Source organism: Canis lupus, chromosome 22 (assembly GCF_011100685.1).
Source record: "Canis lupus familiaris isolate Mischka breed German Shepherd chromosome 22, alternate assembly UU_Cfam_GSD_1.0, whole genome shotgun sequence".
Taxonomy (NCBI): Eukaryota; Metazoa; Chordata; class Mammalia; order Carnivora; family Canidae; genus Canis; species Canis lupus.
Window position 1 is genome coordinate 1,716,766 of NC_049243.1, and position 20,547 is coordinate 1,737,312.

At 41.3% G+C, this 20,547-nt stretch overlaps 1 long non-coding RNA gene across 1 annotated transcript in view; it reads right to left on the reverse strand.

The window, feature by feature from the left end:
• Positions 1-11,774: 11,774 nt before the first annotated feature.
• Positions 11,775-20,547, reverse strand: part of LOC102156658 — a 50,377-nt gene continuing 41,604 nt past the window's right edge. Inside the window, exon 7 of the long non-coding RNA XR_005376167.1 lies at positions 11,775-12,630. This is a non-coding gene — a long non-coding RNA (uncharacterized LOC102156658). The remainder of the gene's footprint in view (positions 12,631-20,547) is intronic.

A 20,547-nucleotide genomic window follows, 5' to 3' on the forward strand; every position in this document is an offset into this window, starting at 1 on the left:
TGGCTTGGGCTTCCCTCTGTATTCGGGGCATGAATGAATTCTAAACAAGTGAATGAGACAGATGGAGCGATGCGCCGCCTCCCTCAGCTGAAGCCCAGAACGTCTTGCATAGGACGCCTGACTGTTACTGTTCCCATCTGACCTCTATGAAATGTCTGGAGCACCCTGGAATGTGTGCAGAACAAAGGTGCAAAGGCTCCTGCACCTGAAGGGCTATATCCCAGGAGTGAGTCTTCCAAACATGAAGGGAAAGGAAGCGTCTTTCTTGGCAACCTTTCTTTTAGTCCTTTTCCTTCTTCAGACTTAGACACAGACAGTGGCATATGGACAGCAGCGAGAATGAAAACGAGGAATGGATGCCAGGAAAAAGGAGACGTGCTCCTAGGAGGAAGGGAGAAAAGGGAATCCGTAAAAATGTTGGGAAGGGGGCATTGAGGTCAGGGAAGAGGAGAAGCAGCGAGGAAGAAACAGGACTCCACATAGGGCTCTCTGTCTCTCCCTGCCTCAAATTGACATTTGACTAACATTCTTCTGAAAAAATAGAAATCAAGGTGAGCGCCCGTGACCTCAGACAGATCTGTGCCCATGCAGGAACGGACTGCACTGTATGTTAATTATACTTGGATAAAAAAATAATGAAGATGATGATGAATAGTAGTAATTTTTTAAAAAATTTTTTAAAGAATGGACTGCAGTAGCTAGAAGAATACATATGTACACTCAGCTCTCTGGGTCGACGGACAGAAGGCAAGACCTACAGCTAGATAATATCCTAGCATTACTGCCTTCATCTCTATTTGTGAAAATAATTTCCCATCAAGTCCCAAATTTCCATAGACCTTGACTCACAAGAGCATCATCGCTTGAGCAAAGAAGAAACGAGCAAGCCTTCTTCCGTCCTTACCAGCCCCTTTCCCATAGGGTTTTGGAGTCCATGACCACTGAAGTGACAGAAGTAAGTTGTAGGTATTTTAGCTCTTTAAATAATCCCACTGTGCCTTCCTTTTTCTAAATTACTAAGTGTAGGTATACGTATCATAGGCTGTCCTCCCGCATTATTTAACTGGTTCGAGAATGCCTTCTCACTTTATTCCCTCTTTCATTGTATCCCACACAACACTCAGCACAGTGTCAGAAACACAGCAAACACCCAAGAGAAATTCACAGCGCTAAGTATGATTTAATGATTTACCGTCTTAAAGGAAAAAGCCATCTCTCAAGGGCATGACAATTTGCAGTCTGACATTACAGAAGAAACGGAGAAGGAATCACAGCTAAAATATCAACGGCAATTTCAATACATCAGTGTACTCAACTTCTTCATGTGTGCAGCTGGTCTGTGAGAGTAAGACCCATGCCGATACCCCATGATGTGAGTGGTACTAATAATAGTTCATACCATTGCCATGTAAACACTGAGGAGCTAGCCCTTCAATAGATGTGTTGGAAATGCTGATCCAATTCTAAAAATATCACTTCCTTTTCTCTTCAAGAAGCAATTTTCAGGTTAATACAAATATGCAAGGAGGCGCATCAAGACTTCCCAGAACTCTTGTAGATTCATTAGCTGAATGTCCCAAGCTCTTCTCCTACTTGTGAGGACTGGACTAAGTTGTCACTGCCAATCATGATCTACTAAATCCTCAACAATACAGCAGAGTCTAAGATTGCGATGACCACTCCTTCCCCTCAGGCCCAGGGCAGGAGTCCTTAAAGGATGGAATTCATTCCCCTGAGTCTGGACTTGGCCTCAGAACTTTTCTTGGCCCAGCAGCACAACCCAAGTGGCCTCAATCAAGCACACTGAAGACCTGTGATGAAGCGTTTTCCCATATATAGGCCAAGGCCTTCTAATCTCCCATGAAGAGCTACTGTAAACACCAAACTCTAAATCAGGCTATGAAATAGGTTACATTTATCTTCGAGGACACCTAAAACCCCTTTCCAGGAGTTGCCCCCTTGTTTCTAGAGCAGCCTCATCCCCAACAAAGCCATCATTCTATGATACTTAGGTTAATTCCACCCGCCAAAGTCCATGCGATGTGCCCACCCCTGGTCTGCCTTCCTCAGATGTCATTATATTCTCAGGACACGTCTTCCTCCAACTTTTTCTCTGTTAACACCTGAATGTCTATGGTCCTACTTGTCCCAGACTGTTTTTTCTTAGGGCCATCGATAACTGTTTAGTGAGTCTGACCAACTCACCTATACAAATGTGCTAATTCTCCAAAGGAGCACAGTCCTTCTGGAAACAATGGCCTGAATGACACTAACGGAGAAAATTTCAGACCTCATGTTGATTGGCTATGAGAGAGATTTGAGAGTGTGAGAGAGAAACTGCTCCCTGTCACACCTCCTTGGTTTTCTCAACGTCCAATCAACGACTCCTTACCAATCAGTCGCTGCCTTGGGTCTTTCTGGATCCATTTCAGTAAACCAACTTAACCGCTATGTAAGAACACAGCCCATAAAACACCTAACAATTCCCAAGAGAAGTTAAGGTAGCTTAACAAAGAAGTATCTGATTTCTGTGCACCCTTGGGCACATGCTAAGTAGAAGAATTCGCTAGAACTTTCTCCCCCTGCAAATTTATAATCTTGCATTTTGAATTTAATCTGTAAGCATTAACCTGGTACCTTCCAGAAGCTGAATAAATTAGGTATCCAATACCACGTAGGTTAAGTGGGCTTAATGTTTTCTCCAGACCTGAATAGGCCTAGACAACAAGGAGTGGGTGGGGATGATCATGTATTTTCATTTCTTTCATGAGTCCTAGTCTCTGTGGACCGCTTGTTTCTAAAGCTACACACACACACACACACACACACACACACACAAAAGCTTTAACTGCGTGAGTAATTTTTGTTTTGTGGTACATTATTATTCACTTTCAATCATGCAACTCAAAAATGACTTACAAGATTACAAGAGTACAGCATAAAGTTTCTAATACAATTCAATGGCCGTTAAGTAAAAACATGAACACCATCAATTGCAGTTATCCTGTGCAATGGCAGAAAGCTGCCAAGCCCAATTACGTGAAAATGCAAGAGAACTGCTTAGACAAGCTCCTCACCAAGCCTTTCCATTGCTCATATTACGGAAGATGCTTAAGATCAAAATTCTAATGACATTAAATCAGTTTCCTGATTATAAAACATGCTTTCCAAGTTAGCTCAACATAGCATTCTCTGTCCCAGTACATAGAGTAGAAAAAATGATAGTTATTTCTAGGAGGAAGAAGCTCCTGGCCAATCAAAATCGTATGTTCCAGGTGAAGCTAGAAAAACCCTTAACGCAATTTTTACTGTTGAAGGGTGATTTGAAAATGCAAAACACTTGAGACACATACCCCCATTCCCAGGCACGGATCCTTTTTTACAACATGCAATCCACTTCCTCATACACTTGTTCAACTGACGTTTTGGAAAACTATTAGATTAACAGTGGGCACACAGTAAGTCAACAAAAAAAATCTGATGAATGAAGGAATGAATTCTTACGCATCCTAAGGAGCTCCAATAAATGTGGAAAATGGACAGCCATACACGTAGAACCATATCTCACTTTCTTCAAAAATGCTATTACTACTTTTCTTGTGAATTACTTAATTACCTAAGGCAATGTCTCTTTCTGAAATGTTTTCAAGGCATTTTTATCTTCCAAGCAATGAATTAAATGTGGGTTAAGCCTCTGTGCATCTATGCCATTGAGATATTCCATGTATTTTTTTCTATTTTCATAGATTTCATAAAATGCATAATCCTGCCAGCATCCTTAAGTCATTAGCAGACAAAGATAAACACTCATGAGTTTTGTGTTTTTGTTTATCTCACATTCTGCTTCACAGCCCAACCAGGTTTCCGAGCAAAAATTTCCCTCAGCTGGGGCCCCAAATACTTTATTTTTCAAATACAAATGATTTGGCCAATATCACTGTGGCTTAGAAATGTTTTCCTCCCTGTTGGTCTCTGCCATGATCTCCTCTGGATATAGTTCAATTAGGTGCCTTCTCATTTTTTCACAAGTAGCCTGTTTTTGTAAAAGTTTGAAAAACTTTGAAAAAGAACTATAAAACATTTTCACTGTCAATAGGAAAAAAAAAAATGGATTGCTCAAGCCAGACACAGCTCCCTGTAGAGCTAACCTTTTGATCCTGGAGTCCTTTCATGCACTTAAGTCTTCTCTAGAGTCAATGGGAGTGTTGTGTGTGCAGGGGCAGCAGGATCAAGTTCAGTCAGTTCAGACTCTTCTTTAGTACTCCGTAGCCAAGTGGGGTAGCCAGCTGAGTCTGGTTTAGTTAAAAAGTTGTGGGGGGAAAGATCTTTCCTGATGCTTTGAAGTCTTTGGGGCAGTGTAATAATATCAGGATTTGTAGGAGGTTATTTTGCAAAATCCTTAAGAAGATAGTCTTATGCCTTCAAAAAGTTAGTGGGACAAGGAGAGCAAGAACCTCCAGTGCTCATCTGAAGTTTTTTGTTGTTTTTTTTTTTTAAGTTCTGTGTAGAAATGACCCAAAATGCATTTCAGGAAGACATATAAGACTGCCCAACTGTGTGTCTACACCGGAATGCACCTAAAACCATTCCCGAAAGATGGATATTTTTAAAGAAAGATATAAGCACTCCCCCCCTTTTTTTTAAAGAAAGAGATAGAACATCCCTCAAAAAAGTGTCCACAGAAAGTAGAATGGTGATTGCCAGGGGCTGGGAGGAGGGGAGAACGGGGAGTCAGTGTTTGAGGGAGACAGTGTTTCAGTTTTGCCAGATGAAAAAAGTTCCGGAGAGGGATGGTGGCGATGGTCGCACAACCACATGAAGGTACTCAATGCCACTGACCTACACACTTAAAAATAGTTAAAGTGGTACGTTTTATGTGATGCATATTTTAATCACTCTGTGGGGAAAAAAAAAGTAAATCTTTAGAAGGGTCTAAATGCTTAAACTATTCAGAATCAGGAAAATTAGAACTCTGCTAACTGAACAGTCCCTGCATGGCCTGCATTCAGTTGTTCATTTTTTCCCTTTAAATGAGTACAAAATACTCCGATGAACACAAAGAAGCTTGCTGGAGGATTCTACTATTTGTAAATGGATTAAGTATCCCTGTGACTAATCCAACTACTTGAATTGAAACAGGCCCTCTTCCCTTTAGAATCCTTATCACTCGAACCGCAGAAGTACGCACCGATGAGGACATCTCTCCAGGCGAGGCCAGCGGGCTGAGCAAGGTGACTCTGCACTACCAAGGAGCAAAGGGGCTGGAGAACAGGGAAGTACAGACTCACGTCCCAGAAGCCACAAAATCTCTCTGCTGGAAGCCCGTTCCCTTCATTATTACCAAGAAACCAAGGTTCATTTTCTGGTATCTTGGCGTGGACAGTAAGAAATTAAACTAACTCTGTTGGACACAACCTACTGTTTTAAAAATGAGCGTTTTATTATCACTTTATGGAAGGGTACTAAAACCCCCGTGACATTGGTATTGGGAATCCAGAAGGAATTTAGGCAGCAGCAGTTTGGGTCTGAAAAGTAAAAGGGCCTCACCAAACAAGTGATGGTCCCGACACTAAATACGAGGTTAGGAATGACTTTCTCTCTGGTTAAACAAATTTCAGATGCTGAAGCTAAACAAAAAGAAGAAAGGTGAACACTGTGTGAGGCAGTTGGCAATAAAGTGTGTCATTTTGATATATAGGAATAATTAACTTATTTTTTGGAATAAAAAAAATATTTTTGGAATCCTGATGTTGGACAACCTAATCTTTGCTCCACATGACTGCTATCTTTTTAACAAAACTTTTTAAAACTTTAGTAGTGGGTCCTCAGACAAAAAGATACTGTACTAAAAAGGTAGAAATCTTCAAAATTATCTTCTTTGCTATCTCTGACATATGAGAACCATGGCTCCACGAGAGGAAGTATTTTGTTACCTGTTTGGAGTATATTTTAAAATTATAAAATTAAATTACTTCCTCAGGACAAAATAGGTCCCTGGTGTTTCAAGAGAAAACCAGTGGACAAAGAACAGTCAGTGCATAAAAGGAATATATATAATGGCCAATAAATATGCAAAGATATATATTCAGCTTTTCTTGTAATGTAAGCATTGCAAAAAAAAAAAACAGTATGGCAATTTTTCTATCAGAATAGCAAATTCTAAAAAAAAAACTGACACGAGTGGGAGTGCAGAGGAAAATGTGTAAAACAGATACCTTTGTGTACTTTTGATTAGAGTGAAAACTGATACTATTTGAGCATAAATTTACCAGCCTGGCAACTTTATCTCTGTTGAACTGTTAAAGATTTCTACATTTGACCCAGCGATTCCACTTCTCAGAAGTTTCATTGTACATGTGAAGATCATTGTACGTGTGAACAAAGAAGATGCAAAAGGATATTCATCGCAGTGTAATTTTCAATGATGAAAAACTGGAAATGAATCATGTCCATTAATAGAAAATTGGTTAAATAAATTGTTGCTCATTTGTTCACCGACTATTGGTTGACGGCCTACTGAGTGCCAGGCACGAGTCGATCTACAGTATACATAACACATCCGTTAAAGTAAGGATGTAAATCTATAGTTATCAACAGTTCATACAGTATTATTGCATTTACATCAAAGTGCATGTGTATTTACTTATATATATTTATATGTGAATATGTATACAGGAGACATCTGTAAGGATGATCAATAGTGTGTTAATCTATTACCTGTGATTATCTCTGGAGCTTTTCTTTTTAAGATTTTATTTATTTATTCCTGAGAGACACACAGAGAGAGGCAGAGACACAGGCAGAGGGAGAAGCAGGCTCCATGCGGGGAGCCCAACGGGGGACTCGATCCCGGGACCCCGGGGTCACGGCCTGAGCCGAAGGCAGACGCTCAACCACTGAGCCACCCAGACACCCCTCTCTCAGATTTTTCTGATACTTTAGGACACATCTTGCTAATGGATGCACGAAACAAATCAAGATAAAGCACAGACGCTCACAGACACAGTTCAAAGCCGTGGTGGCTTGATGCTGAGATGCTGAGTGTAGTTCTGGGGAAGGAGCTTGGTGGGGCCGCTCCCCACCTGGGGTATGCACCACCTCCATATGGCTGGCCGCAAAACAAATGCTGAACACTATTTTCACTTTTCGTCTTTTCTCCTAAAAGCGAAAATCCTTTTCAGATTTCTTTCAGTTAGTGAAAACAGGTACTAATGTAGGTCTTTCATAAAAGCAAAGTGGTATAAAGCAAACTTTTGAAAAGCTGGGGATACCCATACTTTTCCACACTGTTTGGCTATTTTTACAAGGTAACTCTATCACTTTTATCATCTAAAAATATTAGAAGTATATTCACTTTGAAAGGATGAAAAAAGGAAACCAATGGTACAGTTTAATCATATTAATATGCAGAAGAAAATACCAGACAGCCACAGAATTCCAGAAATCCAGCTGCAGTTCTTAAATGTAAGACACAAAAGCAGATGCTTGCCCACAAGGACGAGGTAAATAAAGGCGAAGCACAACGGTTCCATAGAACTCAAGTGCACTATGCAGCTGAATGTACTCCACTAAACTAGAAATCTAGACCAGAAAGGTCCCCAAAGACTATAAAGCCTAAAAACTAATAACAATAAACATATCATACACAGGGCTTTTATATAACTTGGATGTTATTTGCATTGAAATATTGGCCCTTTAACAGTTTATAATGTTGCTTTTTAACTCTATATATCATTCTTTTTTCCTTTAAAAACGATTTCCCATGAACCTTCTCCATCCCTTTAATCCTACACAATAGTTTTCAGTCTGAGCAGGTGCCAAATGCATAGCTTGGTTAAAAAGCTAAAATATTCTAAATGTTGGTGATCTCAGCCAAAGTATCAAGTATAAATCAATAGCACGGTCGTAATGCAAAATCATTCCTTCTCCTGCTATGAGTAGAATCAACAGGATATGCATCATAAAGACAGATAGAGAAACCATAACACAGAATGATATACCAGAAGTCATGCTACGGTTCTCTCGTGATTCTGCTGAATCCGAGTATATGAATAGCTGGCCAACAACACGAACGGCAGAATGGAAACGTACGACCACGTCAGGTCTTTAAACCGTCAGCAAAGAACATTTACAGAGCTCTCACTTAAATGCACGGAACAATTATTTGAAAGTCTGGGTTTCTATTGTGGGAGGTATGCGAAGTATTCAATTTTGAATCTGTGTTAAGTTGTTGTTGTTGTTGTTTACTCTTACTGGATCCCTTTACATGTTTATCCCTGGTACTGTGTGCGTGTCACACAGCATCAGTTTTCTCAAACCTGCACAAAAAACTTCTGCTCCAGGTCTTTAAGATGGAATCAAATCCCAGCAGTAAGCAAATACCTTGCTTGCCTTCACAGTTTTTATGATAAAAATTGAAAACGAAACTTGAAGACATTTGGTGGAGTCAAACAGAACAAACAAAGCAAGTACTGTAGTCTGGTGTCTTTTATTAGCACAACTTGGAGTTCTCCACAGCGAGCTCCCTTGACCACATACATACAAGTCTTAAGTGTGCGCGTGTGCTTGCGTTCAATGCTACCAAGGACCCATAATAAGACGGATCAAACATTCTAGTTTCGCTCCTTTCAAAAATTGTTCCAAGGAATCGGGATAATCTGCCAGTAGATTCTTAAAAGCTGAAAAATATTCTGTAACATCTGACCTTTCTGATTAGAGAGAAGCCATATGTAGACTAGTGACCGAATCTGAGCTTCAAGCTGCCATGGTTAAAAGCAAAGCTGAGGGCGGCCCCGGGGCCCAGGGGTTGAGTACCTGCCTTCGGCCCAGGGCGTGACCCCCGGGGTGCCGGGATCAAGGCCCGCATGGGGCTTCTCCTTCTGCCTGTGTCTCTGCCTCTCTCTCTCTCTCTCTGTCTCTCATGAATAAATAAATAAATAAATAAATCCTAAAAAAAAAAAGGTTAAAAGACCATAGACTTAACTATTGTGAACCTGGGCCAGAAGCACTGATCAAGATCTGTACGGGGTCTTGCCCTTACTCACCCATTTGTTATATTCTTCAGGTGAAAATTCCAACGTCACGCAGTCTGCTGGTGTTCCTAAGAATAAATCAGGGTTTTATAGATCTGAATATCTTGTAAGAACAAAGAAAATTCAGGAAGCCCTAAAAATATCGGACTGACCCATTAATTTTTTGGACGTTCAGCAGGTCAGTATAAATAGCTCTGGTTACCCCCATTGCAGAAGGGAAAGGTAAGAAGTTTCTGGGCTTTACATTAATAGTTCAAAGCGAGAGAGTGGGGTGTGAGTGAGCACAAGTCCATTCCTTCCTGCCAAAGCACGTCCTTGCTGTAGTTGCTTCTCTATGAATCTTTGTGAATGGAACATTAAAGGAAATGACTAAAAGAGAAAGAATACACCACGTTCATTAGTCTGATGCTCACAGTAAAAAGTTACTTTCATTCTCTTTAATGACATTTTTGGAGAATGATGTCAGAAGTCAAGTTTAAAATACAGTTTTAATCTCAAAACTTCTTAGAATAGTTGAAAGAAAAAGAATCTCCAAACACTGCAGTAGTATAATCTCTCATCTTAACTGCTCAGAAACAAAGGGTTGACATTTGGTTTAGGGGGGGTGTGTGTGTGTGTGTGTGTGTGTACATGTATTTTCATAATCAGCAATTAGTATTGAATCAACCCCTTCTCATCGTTCTATTGCAAAAATCATGTTTGAAGCAAACAAAAATATTTTATTAGCCAGTATGCAAAGTTTTAGTACTTAAAACAACACTTAAATATTATCAATTTTCTTAGGTGGTGTCTAAATGATTGAATTAAAAAAGAAACAGAAAAGTTCGGCCCAGTTCTAACTGCATATTTAACAAAAAGAACACACTGGGTTGTCTTTAACAGCTTAGATTCCTGTGGTACTATTTACAATTACATACTTATTACTGTCCTGGCAATTTGGGGATTATTAAGGCTAGAAAAACTCTTCCACTAAGAGGTCTTTCCAAAATTCCAGCCATGTCCAACACCCCATGACTGTAATCAGTTTATTAACACGCACTGAACGGAACCCTCCTTCAGGGATACACACAAGCTCCCATATATTGAAAGCTGAAAGGAAGGAGCAGCTGTCATGAACACATAGAAGCTATACTACAGGGGGAAAAAAAACTATTTGAGGCCTTAAAAAAAAAGAAAGAAAGAAATGACAAGGGCCCTTCACACTTCATAGACCTTATTTCCATTCACTCGGAATTTTTTTTAAAAAAGACGTTATGTACTTAGTCATGCGAGACCCAGGCAGAGGGAGAAGCAGGCTCCCTGCAGGGGCCCCAGGCAGGACTCGATCCCGGGACCCGGGGTCACAGCCTGGGCTGCAGGCAGCCCCGGGCAACCCCTCACTCAGAACTCTTTGCGGAGTGCCTCTGGAGGCTGCAGCCTGTGACGGGGCTCTATTGCTTACCTCCCACCCACCCCCACCCCAGTCTCTACTTCCCACCCCACGATTAAATACCAAGGAAACCGAGCCGTGGCCCAGAGGACAGTGGCCCAGCAGGCGCTACGACGGCAGAAGGTGGCAGCGGCCTCCCCTGGCCCCCCGGAGGTCCCCCGGCCCACCTGAGGCCCGGCCGGCTGCAGACCCCGAGGTCGGCACAGGGCCTCCGCTGCAGCGCCCAGGACAAGGGCCCACCTGTCGGGACCACTCTTCCCACGTCACACTGGTCTTCTCTCCAAACGTCTCTAGAAAAGAGATTCCACGGTCATCCGTTCCAATGCTTAACCAGCCTCACTTTTTGGGAAACTTCCCTGAGTCCAACCTAGTGCCCCCTCAGCTCAAGTTAGACCATTTCCTTTTGTTCTCTTCTCAGCATCAAAGAGAACAGCTGGTGACCGGTCTCCACGGAACGACCCTTCCTACACTTGAAAACCCTTCCTAAGCCACCCACCAGTTTCTCTCCTCCAAGCGGAACAATCCTAGCTCCTTTAACGTTATTTTTCTGACCTTTTGATCAGTTTTTTTTTCTTTCCTACGTCATAGCCCTGCCTGGACCACCAAACATGAAATCCAAGATGTTAAGGCATGAAAGTGGATGGGGGAGACAGGTTGTGGACTGCTAAACGGGGATGGCGAGATGGGGGATTGAACACTGGAGAAAGATATACCAGAATTGAATGCTCGAAACCAAGGCAGACCTGGAAATGTAAGTCTTAGTTGTTCTAAATTTTTCCACAATTTCTTGCAGAGCCACTGTGTTTTCGAGACTAGCATCGGATAACGTTACATTCAGCTGCAAGTCCTGTGAACGTCGATCCTGCCCAACACTTGGAAAACACGCTGTCCACGGCACCCTTCATGCAACTTCAGACTGCAATAAAACAGCTAGATAATACACAACATTGGCTGACCCAGAAGAATGCAAAACTCCAGTAACTCATCAGCTAATAAATGCTGAAGGCACATGTTAAAGTCACACACCAAGACACATGGTTTGACTCTATCCCAGCCTTTCACCAAGTCGTAGAGCATAATCAATGCCTGAGCAGGACACTCCTTGTCCTGAGATGGTCAGATGTGCCTAGTATTTTTTTCATCTAAATCCCAGGTGATGGAAAGCCCTGCAAATGTTAAAGTGTTTCTTAGAGCCCACTGGCTTCCTGGGCCTCAAAGAATGTGCCACACATAATATACCAGGAGTTTTCTTTACAAGATTTTTTTCCAAACATCATTAAATAAGAATCCAAGAACGAATGCATTCAGAGGTATGAAGTTTAACTTTTTACTCTGGATTACAACAGGATCCTGAAAACAAAGAAAGAAAGAAAAAAGGGTTTTTGCAAGATTGAAGATGAAACTTTCCCTTAGCGTGGGGCCTCACTAAGGTTAAGTACTGATTAGATATATTTTGGCAAGATGCTGCTTCTATTATGTCAATTTTCACAAAGACGAAGTAGGGCGTTTTACAAGTACTTGTTTCCTAAATACCGCGATTCAGCCTCAGAACCTATTTTTTTTTCCTACAGAGGCATACTTTTTCCCAAATATATGTGGTTGAGTTTGTATTTGTCAACTGGAGGTCGAATTCTATTCTCAAGGACCAAGGCAGGCTGCCTTAAAGAGTGTATGCGTGTTCCTGCATACATTTGTGAGCTGTGTGTATGAATGCGTATTCGGAATGTGTCTTTAATTTATCGTCCGGCCGTGTGGACAAGTTGGTCTTACACTGATTGAAAATGTATTGAGCTACTTATCAAAAACAAATTGCTGCCATCTGTGAAATAAATGACAAAAGATATTACTACTATAATGAAATTCAGGAATCAAGATCTATAAAGAGATGGAAAGTCTTAATGTCCAAATTTTACGTTTTGTGTCTCCCTTCAAACCTCCGCATCCAGAAAGAAGGCACAGACACTACCTGCAAAATGGGCCATTAACCTCGGGCAGTGCAAAGCGGGTCCCTGGTTAGGGCATTTGTGTTGTAATGGAAAATCCAGGAATGCCAGGGGTAGGGTGGGCTCCTTTTGCGTGTCTTCCAGCCTGACTCTCCCGACTCCTGCCAGGGTCCGTTTAAGCGGGTAGCACAGAACCTGATGCATAACCACGTTTGAAGAATATTTGCTGGAAAAAAAAAAAGAAAAGAATATTTGCTGAACATATGAATAGGGGGAAAAAAGGTCATAGATTCTAGGTCATATCTAGATCACATCTATCTATGTTGATCAGATCAACATTTTGCTATAGCCGCGGAAACTCAGGCAAGGAGGAATAAGAAGGCTTCTCTGCACACCGTAAACCGAACGAAGTGGCCCCCGTGTTCTTTTTAACCGGGTATATTTTGACCACCTGGCTTCACGAAGAAATCTTGGAGTATTAGGATCCTACGCTGCAATGTGTGCTCACACCCCTATTTGTTAGATGCCTATATTGCCCTGAACTGTATTCCCTGCCCAGAGTAATCCAGGCTATTAATTAATTCAGGGCCAAGAATCAAACACAAGCATCCTGGCTTAGGGTCGAACCTGCTCCCCATTACACCACGATCTGAATTCCTTTGCGACTCGTTATTGCTGTATTCCATTGTCATAAACTGAACCCCCACAGTAGAGGGCTATATTAAAAATTGTGTTGGCTGTATTTCAAAACATCGCCTATTTGGAAGCTCTTGCCTCAGAAAAAGGCGTAGCAATAACTGCAGTGTATCTCTAGAGTCACTACATCTGAAGATCAGGAAAACATTCAGCTAAAACGTAACACATGACTTTTCTTTAGGGGCTGCACGAAACTCTGCTACTAATGGTTGCAATTCACTAAAATCAAAGTGTTAAATAAAGAGTGTTATTCAAGGCAGCCCAAACAGGTCACCTTTAGAGATCTGTGCTTAACACAAGGCTTTGAACCTCGGTCATTTTTTTTAATTTAAATTTATTTTTTTATTGGTGTTCAATTTGCCAACATATAGAATAACACCCAGTGCTCATCCCGTCAAGTGTCAACCTTGGTCATTTTAAACTCTATTGTATTTAAATTGCCATTTGTGGAGCGCCTGGGGGCTCAGTGGGTGAGCATCTACCTCGGGCCCAGGTCGTGACCCCAGGGTCCCGGGATCCAGTCCTACATGGGTTCTCCTGCAGGGAGCTGCTTCTCCCTCTGCCTGTGTCTCTCTGTGTGTGTCTCTCTCTGTGTCTCTCATAAATAATAAAATCTTAAAAAAAAAAAAAAACAAATTGCCATTTGTCACTTTGCATCTTCATTTGTCCGCTCTTCCCCCCTCCAACAGTGCCCCTTACCCTAGGATAAGGCACCCTGCACTCCAATCTTGGGCTCCCTACCCCTCCTCACTTAGGAGGATCTTTGGAAGCTCAACCAAACCAGACACTAGTTACTGGAATAAAATGACAGTATTCTTTAACATGTTATCATTCCTAAAGGACTTTCTATTTTAACAGGAGAGGAAATCTACGCCAGCCAGTTTGAAAGTTTAAAGAAAAAAATGATAATAATAAAGAAAAAAAATATGTAAATTATTCATCTCTGAGCTCATCACACTAAATAAAAATATATGTGTAGTATAGTAGAACTTAAAATTCCCAAAGGTCCTTTACAAAGTTTCACCAGAGGAATTAAAGACGATCAAGGCACCAGATAATCTGAATTACAGTCAACCCTTGAACAACACAGGTTTGAACTGCAAAGGTCCACTTATACATGGATATTTTCAGTAAATCCAGTACAGTACTATAAATATATTTTTTCTTATGATTTTCTTAATAACATCTTCTCTCGAGCTTACTTTAAGAATATAGTACACAGGGATCCGTGGGTGGTGCAGCGGTTTAGCGCCTGCCTTTGGCCCACGGCGCGATCCTAGAGACCCAGGATCGACTCCCCCGTCGGGCTCCCAGCATGGAGCCTGCTTCTCCCTCTGCCTGTGTCTCTGCCTCTCTCTCTCTCTCTCTGTGTGACTATCATAAATAAATGAAAATTTTAAAAAAAGAATATAGTACACATAGAACATACAAAATACATCTTAATCAACTGTTTATGTTATCAGTAAAGCTTCTAGCCGACAGTAGGCCGGTAGTGCTAAGTTTGGGGGGGAGTCAAAGTTATACATGGATTTTTTACTATGTGGGGGGGGGGGGGGTCAGTGTCCCTAACCCCCTGTTCAAGGGTCAACTGCACTTTTCTGTGCTTTGAAATGAACATCCTAAACTAGAACTGAGACAAAAATTAGTGCAATGATGATGAAAATTTCGCCTTAAATTTTGACTAGTTCAAAGTTGGAAAAAGTCAGAAAAAAAAATCTCTCATATGGGTTGGTGGAATGCAAAGCAGGCTGACCTTTGTGCAGGAAAACGTGCAGCACGTACCAAGAGTCACATGTATGTAACATTTGATCCAGTCATTTTGCACCTAAAAATTTATCCTAGGGAAATAAACAAAGATGCACCCAAAGATTTGGACAAACTGTTTCTGCAACACATTTAAAAGCAAAATAAAATAATTTCTCATCAACCACAATGTCCAGCAGTAGGAGATGATTAAATAGAAATGGGCATCCATAGATGGATGAGATGACGGTGTAGTCACCGTGGTGAGGCAACTCTGTGTACACTGCCCAGAAAACACTCACCCAGTGATGCCACCTGAAAAATCCCAGAGTAGAAAGTGGCATGAATGAAATGGCCCTACTTAAAGGAAGAACTCTCACATATACAGATATTCATATATATTTACATATATTTTTTTAATGACCATAAGTATATAGCCCAAGCTTTAAGTGGACTCACTTCCAGGGAATGTGAATGACCAAGAATGAGTGAACTGGCAGTAGGGGGAAAGTTTAATCTTCAACTTTATAAAACTAATTATTGCTTTATTCTTTATACTTGGCAAGTATCTGCTTTATAGTTCAAAAATTTTTTAAAAAAAATATAATTTTAAAAATCATGTTTCAGAATAAGGACATCAGAAGCAATTCATAGTATTTTCTCAAGAGAAAAAAAAACAAGACACAAAATAGCTCAAACAATATGATCCTAACTCTGTAAAAAAAAAAAATTATATATGGTGTAGAACATAAGAGAGATACAGAGTCAAAAGGAATGAAAATATATTCACTATTACTGGTTCGTTCTGAATAGTGAGACTAAAATTATTTTTTCTTTCTAAATTTCATGGATTTTCTGCGATGAACACAGATTACTAGCATAAGAGAGAAGAACAGTAAATTTTGCTCTTAATATGTCTAATTTTTTCAATTGTCAGTTCAGTAAGTTAATGGGATTTGCTTTTCTAACGTTAACACTTACACTTTCCACCAACACTGACATTCATTTTAATTTCACAGTGTTTCTCCGAAGCTTGAGATGTCAAATTTCTACAGATGAGTATCCGTGGAGCTCACTAGGATGTGCGTGTGCTAACAGACTTAAAATGTCAGATAGAAAGAAGGGACTTTATAGAGCAGACCGATGCAGCTGATGAAACTGAGGTCCGAAGAGTTAAAGTGGTTTTCCAAAAGTTCAAATCTTTTCATTTAACGGAAGAGCCGAGATGAGAATTGATTCTCCCGGTCCAGTGTTTTTCCATGACATGATGCTGCTATGTTTTGGAAGAGAATCAGCGAAACCACAACAAAAATAGCACTTTAAGAAATGTACAGCAAAATGGCAAATGCACAAAATTTGTATGTAGCTTCACAGAGAATTGTTAAATCCAGCAAAATACCAGATTCCACTCTCAAAAACCAATTGGCCTTTCTGAGAAACCTATCTAAAGAAATGGCTAGATTGTACCTAGAAGGAATCTTAAAGAAACTTGATTTTTATTTTAATAGTAACACAATTCAAAGCTTAAATGAAAACATCTGGTTTCACTTTCTTTACTGATTGTGATAGCTAGAGATTCTGAGACATCAAGCATGACTCTGTTATTTAATATGCAAATAAAATTTTTGGCTTGAGTGTAAATCTTATACTTTTCAGTTGTGCCCCTTGCATCTAATTATTTTTTTATATCCCCTCCTGGATCCAAAAATGCTTGAGGTAGAGTCATTCATTAAGAAATGCATCCTTCCCACAAAATGCCTACAGGCACAATTTCCCTTAAAAAGTAGGGGGGAAAAGTAGACCCTAATTAATTAGAATCTAGATCACTGGGATAATTGCCAATTCTGTCTTGTTGTTGGGTTTTTTTTTTTCACTCTTTCCCTATAGGTTGTGACCCAAACTCAAGGATGAAAGACCAAATGGGGTTGGGAAGGAGGTGACCACAAGGCAAAGGGATCAATTTCTATTGCAGCTATGAAGCAGACCCATTTATTATGAAAAAGGTACTGTGCTAAAAGTGATCATCAGAGACTACCAGGTCAGATGAGAAAGTTGAATTGTTTGCAGTGGGAACAGACCCCCCAGAACTGTTCCCACACTGCCGGGCTCTCTCAAGCACCCTCTATACATACACACACACATGCACCAAAATAAACAAACAAAAACATCCATAACTCTCAGTGCTCTCATTAATCAGATAAGTTTGATAGGACAGAGTTTTAGGCACTTTCACCCACGCTAATGAAAACCTCGCTTTGGCTCAATGTTTCATGATACCAAACACGTAATTCTGGGTCTCAACAATGAACTACTTCTGGGACTTACTGCAACGTATCCTCAAATTCGAGGGGCTTAGACCTATCTTTTCCTCGCAGGGCATCCTCTCACAATTGGCGTCTATGAGAACACAGTCACTGATATTCACAGGGTCCCAGTGTGTGGTGCGTATTCATTCACGTTAGGCAGTGTGATATTTAAGAACGTGGGGGGGCAGCCCCGGTGGCTCAGCAGTTTAGCGCTGCCTTCAGCCCAGGGCCTGGGCCTGGGCCTGGAGACCTGGGATGGAGTCTGTGAGCATCTGTGCTTTATCTTGATTTGTTTCATGCATCCATTAGCAAGATGTGTCCTAAAGTATCAGAAAAATCTGAGAGAGGGGTGTCTGGGTGGCTCAGTGGTTGAGCGTCTGCCTTTGGCTCAGGCCGTGACCCCGGGGTCCTGGAATTGAGTCCCCTGCCGGGCTCCCTGCACGGAGCCTGCTTCTCCCTCTGCCTGTGTCTCTGCCTCTCTCTCTGTGTCTCTCATGAATAAATAAATAAAATCTTAAAAAAGAAAAAAAGAAAAGAACATGTGGGACTGGGAGGCCCTTCTCCATCGGTGTTCATGCCACTGGGCCTGGATGTAAAGTTGAGAACTCCATCTGAACCAGAAGGAGACACTAAGGAGAGAATCCAGGAAATGGGTACAGACAGGCAGCTTTCCACAGTCAAACATCATAGTCTCACTTCACAATAACCTTACATTTGAAGTGGAGGAGAAAAAAATACAGACTATCCATTTATTTAAGCAAGTGGAGAATAAATCAAAGGGGGAAAAGAAATGAAACACAAATCACAATTAACTACTGCTTAGCTTTTTAGAAATAAGTAAATAAACCAACCAGTCCACATAGCTAGAATTTAAAAAATATATATATATGTTATGGGGCATCCTGTGTGGCTCAGCGGTTTAGCGTCGCCTTTGGCCCAGGACGTGATCCTGGAGTCCCGGGATCGAGTCCCACATCAGGCTCCCTGCATGGAGCCTGCTTCTCCCTCTGCTTGTGTCTCTGCGTCTCTCTCTGCCTCTCTCTGTGGCTCTCATGGATAAAGAAATAAAATCTTTAAAATATATATATGTTGTGCAACCCCCTTTAATAAGATGAGGGCAAATGAAGAACATTCAAAGTGGCAGCAGGAGAGTCAAACAGGCAACTGCCAAACTGCACCATTAAATTTGTCATCTACTAAGCCCAATCCCCACGGGTTCGTGTCTAATGCTCCATAGTCACAATTGTTATTTTTAATCCACTGAAGGCCACGTGACTGTGATATCTTAAAATGCCTACCAAACAAACCAACCAAGTTAAGTTCTATTTAGTACAGTCATACTAACCAATATATCTCATATTTTTCTCATATTCTGATCGGTTGTAAACTGACAAGCCACATACGAAAACACAGTCCGGTGAGTCAAAAGATAGCCCAGTCCTGAACATTTAAAACCACACTTGCTCTACTTACTATGAGGGTGACAAGTAAAACAGAAACAGAGGCAGAGCTCCCTGACGATCGAGGAAGCTATAAACACTGCGCGGACTCGTCATCTGATATTAGATTGATATATTTAAGCAGGTCCGAATTTTTACATCAGTCCAGATCCTACATCCCTAAATAGACATAAATAGACATAAAGTATGTTCCAAGTTCAGAAATCACCTGCATTTCTCTCATCCTAGCTTCCTAAATATTGACCACAGCCTACCACCACCTCCCTCCCCCACACGTACATTTTCATCCTTCTGAGACCATGAAGAGGGGGAGAAAGTGGGGAGAAAGAAAGAGAAGTCGCATGACTTCTGAAATTGGAAAGAGAAACTGAATTTTGCAAAGAAGAAGGAAAATAACAGTTTTGCTTCAATTCCAGTTTTGAGGACTATTGCTTGATTATTCCTCAAGAGACACACTAGATCATTTTAACCATTTCTTCCTTTCTTTAATTTATAAGAAATGAAATTCTAATGAAAAAAAACAAAACCTTCTTGATCGCACGCAGAAATCACTTTGCCCTTGGCATCTGACAATAGCTTGCATGGTAGTGTTCTACCTTGTGTGCTTAGATACCAAGCAACCTACATACTAAACAAAATAAGGAGCCTAACACAGCTGAGCGGGGGAAAACACAAAGTAGAAATTTATCCCCCTTAGAAAAATAAGTAAAATATATGTTAAGGAAATGGGTAATTCAGGGAACCAGAGTATTTAAACAAATTCCCAGATGTTTGTGCTGCTGTCTGAACATTTTAAAAAGGAAACAGCTTTTCATTACTTCATGAATCCTCTTTCATTGTGGAGACAATTTCAAAGCCCCCAGCACTCAAAAGAGAAAGCCTCAGGGTTGCCAGGGTCCCACTATGTCTTGGGCACCATGAATGTTCCAGAAACCCACAGAGAAAGCTCAGGCCCAAAAACACATCTGATTTTGACCTCCCAACCCCCTAAGTCTGTGTTTATATAATTCATGATTAAGACGGATTTATGACGCTCGAGTAAAATCCCACTTCATCTTTCCCCAATCAATAGTCCAGAACAATTAGGCCAACAGTCGTCTTGACATAAATAGCACGAATAGGATGACCACAAATATCCCCACACCTTCCTCTGGACATCACGTGCCTTCGCTGGGCAGCTTTAACTACATCTGGCCGTGCCAATAAATGCGGTTAAAAATCAAGCAGGAAATGTCCGAATGTGCACACTCGGCTGCGTGATTTTCACCATCTAAGACTCAAAAGAAATCCTCAAACAATTTTCACCCAATTTGGCTTGCCTTGCTTGCCTGTACGTTGCAATACTGCCAAGTGACAAATTAAACATTCTGCCAATTTTTCGATTTTGTGAGCAAAGAAAGAAAAAGTCAGAGTACTTCCCCTAAACGGATAGTGTGTGTGTGTACGCGTGTGTACGCTAACACTTGGTTGTGACAGTATGCTCTAACAACATATGGAACTCTTATTCTAATTTTCCAAAATAACACACACACACAGACACACACACACACAGTATACAGATCATGAAAAAACATGTTAGACCCAGCGTGAACCGAGAGGGCCCAGGAGACAGTGCGGGGCTCTGCCGTCCGCCACGACGAGGGCTGCGATCCAGGCAACTCACCGCACACTTCTAGACCTTCCCCCGGACGCGGCCCACGCCACGAGTGTGCTCAGGTGACTCGCTTCAGCCTCTGCACAGATGCGCGGAACTTCGAAAAAAGCCCCCAAGGCAAATTTACAGCCCAAGAAAGACTCATCCCAGAAGTGGCGGTGGTCACGGTGGCAGAGGTGCTTCTGGGGGGGTGTCTCACGTGGGCCCGGGAATGAGGCCTGCCCGCGGGAAGGAGTGCTCAAAACCTCCTGCAGACACGGTGGCCGCCACGGAGCCCCCAGTCG